Consider the following 10,671-nt stretch of genomic DNA (forward strand, 5'->3'; position numbering starts at 1 on the left):
CTAATGAACTTTGAAACTTCTAATTTCTACAAACGATGCCAGAACCTATCAAATCAAGTCTGATTGACCTCAAATTTTGTACACAAGTCATAAATGACATAACAAACCTATTAAAATTTTCAGAATCGTATTTCAATCCCGATATTAAAAAGTCACCCCCCGGTCAAATTTCCCAAAAAATTGACTTTTGCTATTTCAAGCCTAATTCCACTACAAACCTCCAGATAATTTTCTGGACACGCTCCTAAGTCCAAAATCACCATGCGGAGCTACTGGAATTATCAGAAATAAATTCCGAGGTTATTTACACATAAGTCAATATCCGGCTTACTTTCCCAACTTAAGTTTTCAACTAAGAGACTAAGTGTCACATTTCACTTCGAAATCCTTCTAGACCCAAACCAACTAACTCGGTAAGTCATAAAATAACTGTAAAGCATAAATCGAGCAGTAAATAGGGGAATGAGGTTATAATTCTCAAAACGACGGACCGGATCATTACATTCTCCCCCTCTTAAACAAACGTTCTTCCTCGAACGAGTTTAGAATCATACATGGAGTCTCAAATAGGTGTGGATATTTGCTCCGTATCTCCTGCTCAATCTCCCAAGTAGTTTCTCCGACTGGTTGGCCTCTCCACTGTGCCTTCACTGATGCTATGTTCTTTGACCTCAGCTTTCGAACCTGCCGGTCTAAAATAGCCACCGACTCCACATCATAAGTCAAATTACCGTCTAGCTGCATTGTACTAAAATCCAGAATATGAGACGGATCCCCGACATACTTTCGGAGCATGGACACATGGAATACTGGATGAACACTTGATAGACTAGGTGGCAAGGCAAGTTCATAAGCCACCTCCCCAATTTTCTTAAGTATCTCAAAAGGCCAAATATACCTAGGGCTCAACTTGCCCTTATTCCCGAACCTCAACACACCCTTCATGGGTGAAATCTTGAGCAGAACCTTCTCCCTAACCATGTAAACAATATCACGAACCTTCCTATCAGCATAACTCATCTGTCTAGACTGTGTCGTGCGAAGCCTTTGCTGTATCACTTTGACCTTCTCTAAAGCATCCTGAACCAAGTCAGTACCTAATAGCCTAGCCTCACCCGGCTCAAACCAACCTACCGGAGACCGGCACCGTGTCCCATGCAAAGCTTCATACAGAACCATCTGAATACTTGACTGGTAGCTGTTATTATAAGCAAACTCCGTGAGTGGCAGAAATTGATCCCAAGAACCCCCAAAATCAATGAAAAAAGCATGTAGCATATCCTCCAATATCTGAATAGTTCGCTCGGACTGTCTGTCCGTCTGAGGGTGAAATACTGTACTCAACTGAACCTGTGTACCCAATTCTCGTTGTACTGCTCTCCAAAACTGTGATTAAATTGCGTCCCTCGATCTGAAATGATAGACATTGGCACACCGTGTAGGCAAACAATCTCACGGATATAAATTTCAGCCAACCGTTCCGAAGAATAAGTAGTACCAACTGGAATAAAATGCGCGGACTTGGTCAATCTATCCACAATCACCCAAACAACATCAAACTTCCTCAAAGTCCGTGGAAGCCCAACTATGAAGTCCATGGTAATACGCTCCCACTTCCACTCTGGAATTTTAAGTCTCTGAAGTAATCCGCCCGGTCTCTGATGTTCGTACTTCATCCGTTGACCATTTAAACACCGAGCTACAAACCTAACTATATCTTTCTTCATTTTCCTCCACCAATAATGTTGTCTCAAGTCCTGATACATCTTTGCGGCACCTGGATGAATGGAGTACCGCAAACTGTGACCTTCTTGGAGAATCAACTCACGCAATTCATCTACATTAGGCACACATAGCATGCCTTGCATTTGTAATACACTGTCATTCCCAATAGTGACTTCCTTGGCATCACCGTGTTGAACCGTTTCCTTAAGGACGAGCAGATGGGAATCATCATACTGGCGCTCTCTGATATGATCATATAAAGAAGACAGAGAAACCAGACAAGCCAAAACTCGATTCGGCTCGAAAATATCCAATCTAACAAACTGGTTGGCCAAGGCCTGAACATCCAAGGCTAAAGGCATCTCTGCTACCCGTAAGTATGTTAAGTTACCCAAGCTCTCTGCCTTACGACTCAAGGCATCGGCCACCACATTGGCCTTTCCGGGATGATAAAGAATGGTAGTGTCATAATCCTTAAGCAACTCCAACCACCTTCGCTGCGGCAAATTAAGATACTTCTGTTTAAACAAATGTTGTAGACTCCGATGATCAGTATATACCTCTCACTGGACACGTACAAGTAATGCCGCCAAATTTTCAAGGCATGAACAATAGCTGCTAACTCAAGATCGTGGACCGGGTAATTCTTCTCATGTACCTTTAGTTGTCTAGACGCATAGGCAATCACCCTACCGTCTTGCATAAGCACTGCACCGAGACCAATATGCGATGCGTCACAATACACAGTATAAGACTCTGAACCTATAGGCAACACCAATACTGGAGTTGTAGTCAAATCCATCTTGAGCTTCTGAAAGCTCTCTTCACACTCATCAGACCACCTGAACGGAGCACCTTGCTGGGTCAATTTAGTCAAAAGCGATACAATAGACGAGAAACCTTCCACAAAGCGACGATAATAACCATCCAAGCCAAGAAAACTCTGAATCTCAGTAACTGAAGATGGTTTGGGCCAACTCTGAACTGCCTCTATTTTCTTTGGATCCACCTTAATTCCTTCACTAGACACTTTGTCCCAAGAATGCCACCGAACTAAGCCAGAACTCACACTTAGAGAATTTGGCATAAAGTCTCTCCTTTATAAATCTTTGTAATACAATACCCCAAGTGTTGTGCATGCTCCTCCTGGCTACGTGAGTATACCAGGATATCATCAATAAATACTACAACAAATGAATCAAGATATGGATGGAATACACTATTCATCAAGTGCATAAATGTTGTTGGGGTGTTGGTTAGCCCAAAAGACATCACAAGAAATTCATAGTGGCCATAACGAGTTCTGAATGTCGTCTTTAGAATATCCGAATCCTGAATTTTTAGCTGGTGATACCCAGATCTCAAATCAATTTTGGAGAACACCCTAGCTCCCTGAAGCTGTTCAAATAAGTCATCAATACGCGGCAAAGGATATTTATTCTTGATTGTAACTTTGTTCAACTGCCTATAATCGATGCACATTCACATAGTACCATTTTTTTCACAAACAGAACCGGTGCACCCCAAGGTGACACACTAGGCCTAATAAACCCCTTCTCAAAGAGTTCCTGAAGTTGCTCTTTCAATTCTTTTAACTCAGTTGGTGCCATATGATACGGAGGAATAGAAATGGGTTGAGTTCCTTGCACCAAGTCAATACCGAAATCAATATCCCTATCGGGTGGCATACCCGGCAGGACTGCAGGAAATACATTCGGAAAGTCTCTCACTACCGGTACTGAATCAATAGTATAAGTATCTGCATCAACATCTCTCACAAAAGCCAAATATGACAAACACCCCTTCCCCACCATACGTTGGGCCTTCAAATAAGAAATTACCCTGCTAGGAACAAAATCTAGAGAACCTCTCCATTCAACCTTTGGCAACCCTGGCATCGTGAACGTCACAGTTTTTGCATAACAGTCCAGAATAGCATGATATGGAGATAACCAATCCATACCTAGGATTATATCGAAATCAACTATACTAAGTAGTAAGAGATCAACTCTAGTCTCCAGTCCCCCAATGGTTACCACACAAGACCGATATACACGGTTCGCAATAATAGTATCGTCCACCGGCGTAGATACACGAACAAGTAAAACTAAAGACTCATGGGGCATATCCAGATAATGAGTAAAGTACGATGAAATATACGAATAAGTAGAACCAGGGTCAAATAATATAGAAGCTTCCCTGTGGCACACTGAGACAATACATGTGATCACTGCATCTGAGGCAACGGTATCTGGCCTGGCAGGAAAAGCATAGAATCGGGACTGACCGCCACCTGATCGGCTTCCCCCTCTTGGGCGACCCCTAGCTGACTGACCCCCACCCTAAGATAGTTGGGCAGGTGGTGAAGTAACTGGTGCTGAAGTCGTAGTCTGACTTCTCTGTTGCACTGGACCTCCCGAGCGACGAGGACATTGTCTCCACATATGCCCAAATTCCCTGCACTCAAAGCAGCTCCCCGATACTGGTGGTGGTGCTGATTGAATCGGGCCCCGAGAACCAGAATAATTGATAGAAGCATCCGGTGCAAATAAACCCTGAACTGAAGGAGCACGGGACAAAGTCTGGGCTGGCAGGGCGCTGATAGATGACTGAGCCTGATGAGAACTATATGAACCTTAGCTGGATGATGCACCACAGTGAACTAGACAAACCATCTGAGCGTGTCTGTAAGGACGACCCTTACCGCGGTAAAACTGACCCCCTGAAGGAACACCGCTGAAATCACCTAGACCATGAGGCCTCTTAGCCTCCCTCTCTCCACGCTCTTGGCTACAGACCATCTCTATCTGCCGAGCAATGTCAACTACCTCATCAAAAGTAGCTCCAGATACTCTCTCCCGATTCATAAGTAACCGTAGCTGATATGTGAGGCCATCAATGAACCTCCTAATACTTTCCCTATCAGTGAGAACCAACCAAACTGCATGACGAGCCAACTCAAAAATTCTCATCTCGTACTGCGTCACAGACATACCATCCTAATGTAACTACTCAAACTGTGCTGCGCAGCTCCTCTCTGCGAGACTGTGGCACAAACTTCTCCAAAAAGAGAACGGAGAATTCCTGCCATGTAAGTGGTACAACACCGATCGACCTGTGCCTCTCATAAGTCTCCCACCATCTGAAGGCAGCCCCAGAAAACTGAAAAGTAGTGAACGAGACCCCACTGGTCTCCAGAATACCCGTTGTCAGAAGCATCCGCTGGCACTTATCTAGAAAACCCTGAGCATCCTCAGACTCAGCACCGCTAAATGATGGAGGTCAAAGCCTCCCAAATCTCTCAAGTCTCCTCTGCTCATCAACTACCATAACGGGGACTACCGGGGCCTAAACAGTTGCAGCTGGCTGGGCTGGTAGTGCCCCCGGTATATGAAGTCCCTGTACTACCTGATCTGGAGTACGAGCTACAGGTGTATGAATACCTCCCTCGGCCTGAGAAGTGGCAGGTGCGGCATGAGCTGAAATGGGATGACCCGATAGGTCATATTATGTTTTAAAACCTAATTCTGTGATCCAAAGCCTTAAAAATCCCATTTTTACCCTCCTCGAGTTGCGTGCGCAGTACGGGCATATTTTCGGAAAGCTTTTATGTTAAAAACTATGAATAATATGAAAATTTAATTTGAAAACTATGTGAGTTGACTTTGGTTAACGTTTTGAGTAAATGGACCCGGATCTGTATTTTGACAGTCCCGGTAGGTCCGTATCGTAATTTGGGGGTGTATGCCCGAAATCGAATTTCGAGCTCCCAAGCTCGAGATATGGAATTTTGATGAAAACTTTAAAATTTGAAAGTTTAATGATTTTAAGAATTGACTGATGTTTGATTTTGTTGATACCGGGTCTGTATTTTGGTTTTAAATCCCGATACAGGTCCACTATAATATTTATGACTTGTCTGTCGAATTTGGTGAGAAATGGGTGATTCGGACGTTGGGTTGTGAAAATAGAAGTTTTAAAGTTTTCTTGAAAATTTCATTTGATTTGGTGTCTGATTCGTAATTCTAGGTGTTATTTTGGCGATTTGATCACGCGAGCAAGTTTGTATGATATTTTTAGACTTGTATGCACTTTTGGTTTAGAGCCCCGAGGGCTCGGGTGAGTTTCGGATAGGCTACAGGATGATTTGAACTTAGAAAGTTTGCTGGTTTTCACTTCTGCTGGTTTTTGGTGTTTCCTTCTTCGCGGTCGCGAATATACTCCCGCGATCGTGAAGGGTAAAATGGGCTGGGGGAGATTTATGTTGTACGCGAACGCAAAACCTTGGTCGGAACGTGGAGCATTGTGGGGCTTGTTCTATGCGAACTCGACCAGCCACACGCGAACGCGTAGCATTAGATAGACGGGGCATGGGAACTCTACGCGAACGCGAGCCCAGTCTCACAAACGCGGAGGTGAGGCGAGTTAGACCTTCACGAACACGTGGAGCTACTCGCGATTGTATAAGCCAGTTGGGCCATGCTCTTCGCGAACGCATCAGGTTTCACGCGAACACGATGAACACCTGACGCCAGTGACTTAAAACAGTCCCAATTACGGGATTTTGCCATTCTTTCAAAAGTTTCAAAACTAGAAGACCTAGATGCGATTTTCCTAAAAGCTTTTCTTCCCCAATTTGTTGGTGAGTTATTCTAACCTACTTTCTTTCAATTTCCTATTACATTTCATGAGTTTTCAACCAAAAATCTAGGATTTTCATGGTAGAAATTGGGGGTTTGGGTAGAATTAGGGATTTTTGCATAATTGGAATTTAGACCTCGAATTGAGGTAGGATTTTGAAATAAATTATATAATCGGGCTCGGGGGTGAATGGGTGAATGGATTTCGATCCGAACCTCGGGTTTTGACCAAGCGGGCCCGGGGTCGATTTTTGACTTTTTGGGGGAAAGTTTGGGGAATCTAAATTTATGCATTGTAATTGATTTCTTTAGCAATATTTGATATTATTGAGTCATTTGTGGATATATACGAGTGGTTTGGAGGTGGATTCTAGAGGAAAAGCGATAATTGAGCATTGAGTGGCCTTTGGAGCGAGGTAAGTGTTGTGTCTAACCCTGACTTAAGGGAATATGATTTGTTTGTCTATTTGCTACATGTTTAGATATTGGGGAACAACATATATGTGAGGTGACGAGTACTTATGTGTTATAGTCGGGTTAAAGCATGTGGTTGGGGGCTTGGTTGCTTACAATTATAACTTCCTTTGTTCAGGTTATCCATGTTTAGACTAGTATTGTTAAATTGATCGTTCTTATCATGTTTACGGATCTTCTGGTGATAATTGGGTATTGATTTCGAAGTCGAGGTTGATATTGTGGAAACAAATATTGAAGTAAGGCTTGTACTTGTTATTCTATATCCCTTTGTTATTTGTTCATTGCATTATGGTAAGGGAGAGTGTTAATGCACGAAGGATGGTGTCGTGCCACTTTGTGAGTGTTAATGCACGAAGGATGATATCGTGTCATATTATGAGTGATAATGCACGAAGGGTGATGCCGTGCCATATTATGAGTGTTAATGCACGAAGGGTGATGTCGTGCCACGTTATGAGAGTTAATGCACGAAGGGTGATGTCGTGCCGTATCTATTGATTTATATCGTGAGGCTGAGAGTAAAAGCACGAAGGGTAATGCCGTGCAATTTCCTTCATTGCGTTTAGTTGTTTTTCACTGGTTAAAAGCATGTTGACTGTTCTGGTTATCATTTCCGCTGTATCTCCTATATCATGTGCCCCTTTAGCATGCTCCCCCTCCCAATAGTGCATGTTTAGCTGTTACTGTTGTTTTCTTGTACATATATTGTTATCTGCACAAGTTTATTTATGTGGGTGTCTTATCATAGCCTCGTCACTACTTCGTCGAGGTTAGGCTCGACACTTACCAGTACATGGGGTCGGTTGAACTGATACTACACTCTGCATTTCTTGTGCAAATTTTGGTACCGGTCCTAGCTGATCGTGAGGCTTAACAGCTTGGATTTGCTGTCAGGAGACCCAAGGTAGATTTGCTGGCGTCCGCAGACCCTGGAGTCTCTTCCTAGTTTTATCATTTACTGTTTCCTTACTTCAAAACAATGTATTTTTCCTTTTTAGACTCTGTTTGTAGTAAATCATAGTAGCTCGTGAGTTGTGACTCCAGATCCGGGTGGTAGTAATTAATGAAGTTTTTATATTATTCTGCACTCGCTGTATTTCATTTTACCTTATTTGTTGTTATTTACTGGTTTGAATAAGAATTGGCTTAATAACTCTCTAACGTTGGCTTGCCTAGCAAGTGGAATGTTAGGCACCATCACGGTCCCGACGGTGGGAATTCCGGGTCGTGACACAAAACCACCTGAGCAAGACCAGTGCAAACTGTCAATATCTGGGCCAAAGTCTCCTGAAGGTCTGGAATCTCAATGGGCACAACTGGTGCCTGAGCTGGTCCTGTCGGCTTAGCTATATTTGGAATCTGCTCCTGAGCTGGAGCAACTGGTGGTACTACAGGTGCAGGTCCAACTGTGGTACGTGCTACACGTCGACCTCTACCTCGGCCCCGGCCTCTCACGGCCCTAGCTGGTGGCACTGGTGGACCGTCCGATTCGGTAGTACGTGTCCTCACCATCTGTGAGAGAATATAATAACAAAAAATTAGTTTCTGGAATCAACAAATTCGCACGACAGAATACAAGAAAGTAAAATTTTCCTAAGGGTTCGGCAGCCTCTCGAAGATAAGTACAAATGTCTCCGTACCGATCCGCAAGACTTACTAAATCTGCTCATGACTTGTGAGACCTATGTAACCTAGGCTCTGACACCATCTTATCACGACCCAAAATTCTAACCTGTCGTGATGGCACCTATCTCGATACTAGGTAAGCCAACAATCTTAATAAACCGCAATTTCTTTTAAGTTTGAAAATATAATATTTAAACAAAATCCACAAATCTCGCATATACCGATACAAACACTCCCAAAACCTGGCGTTACTGGGTATATGAGCATCTATATATTACAAGTCTGGAAAACGTGGTCTATAATAATCTGAGACCAAATACAATAAATAAAAGGATAGGGAAGGAGAGACAAGGTCTGCGAAATATGGCAGCTACCTCTGAATCTCCAGAAAATCGACTGTGTGAAAGAATCAACACCAACTGTATCCGGGATCACCTGGATCTGCACACGAAGTGCAGGGTGTAGTATGAGTACAACCAACTCAGTAAGTAACAATAATAAATAAAGAACTGAAAGTAGTGACGAGCTTCTCAGCTAAGTCCAAATACAGTACTTTCCGATATATAAGAGTAGGCATGCTCTCAAGTTCAACATTTAAGATTTCACTGAAATTTCATATCAAGTTTGACCAAAACAGAAAATAATATTTTTTTGAAATTTCCAAAAATAGTGATATATGACAGCTGAAATGCAGCAAACAATGATATCAATGCATCCTCTCAGAGTAACAGTCACTCAGTCCTCCCATTCACTCCAACCTCACAGTCACTCTTTCCTCACAGTCACTCTTTCCTCACAGTCGCTCATTCCTCACAGTCACTCATCACTCGGCACTCAGTAGGTACCTACGCTCACTGGGGGTGCGTACAGAGTCCGGAGGGGCTCCTTCAGCCCAAGCGCTATATCAAGCCAATCGTGGCATAAATCAATGAAACATGTTGCGGCGTGCAGCCCGATCCAAAAATATCCTCACAATTAGGCCCTCGGCCTCACTCAGTCATCAACCTCTCCAGTCTCTCGGGCTCTCAGAAATCATGATAAGCAGCCCAACAATAATGATATGATACATCAATAATGAATAAGAGAGACCGAGGTAAAATGTGCAAATAGAGCTGTGACTAAGTGCAAAACAACAATTTAACAAATAATTTCACAAGTACACGACCTCTGTGGGTCCCAACAGTGTAAACATATGATTTAAACACGATTCATCGATCAATTTCTCTAATACCAGGAAAAATATACGGATATCAACAGATTTTTCAACTACACAGTTCCATGGAATTGACCAAGTCATAATTTCTACGGTGCACGCCCACACGCCCGTCACCTAGCATGTGCGTCACCTCAAAACCAATCACATAATACATATTTCGGGGTTTCATACCCTCAGGACCAAATTTAGAACTGTTACTTACCTCAAGCCGTATAATTCTTTATCCTGCAATGTCTTTTCCTCGTGAATTGGCCTCCAAACGCCTCGAATCTAGCCACAAATAATTCGATTCAGTCAATAAAATTTATTGGAATTAATTCCATAAGAAAATACTAATTTTCCAACAAAATCCGAAATTTAGCTCAAACATTGCCCGTGGGTCCCACGTCTCGGAACCCGACAAAAGTTACAAAATCCGAAATCCAATTCAACCACGAGTCTAACCATACCAATTTTATCAAAATTCGACCTCAACTCGACCCTCAAATCTTCAATTTAAACCAAGAGGGTTTTCTAAATTTTTCAACTTAATTCACCCATTAAATGATAAAAATAACCATGGATTTGGGTAATTTAACCAATATTGAATTAAGAACACTTACCCCATTGTTTTATCTGAAAATTTTCCAAACATCGCCTCAATCCGAGCTCCAAAACGGTATAAATGGAAAATCAGAACTTAAACTCTTTGCCCAGTCATTTGCTCTATGCGATCGCGGACAAACACACGTGATCGCGAAGCACAATTTTCCACTGCCCAGAAAAGACCCTATGCGATCGCGGTTTCTTTCACGCGATCGCAATGCACAAGATTCCAGCTTTACACGATCGCATCCCTCTTCACGCGATCGCATAGAGCAAACACGTGGCCCAGCTTCCTCTCAAGTTCCCCTATGCGAACACGGCCTTTCCCACGCGTTCGCGTAGCACAGACTGGTCCAACCTACGCGATCGCGGTTGACCTCACGTGATCGCGAAGAACAATAT

Source organism: Nicotiana tabacum, chromosome 13, assembly GCF_000715075.1.
Source record: "Nicotiana tabacum cultivar K326 chromosome 13, ASM71507v2, whole genome shotgun sequence".
Lineage (NCBI taxonomy): Eukaryota > Viridiplantae > Streptophyta > Magnoliopsida > Solanales > Solanaceae > Nicotiana > Nicotiana tabacum.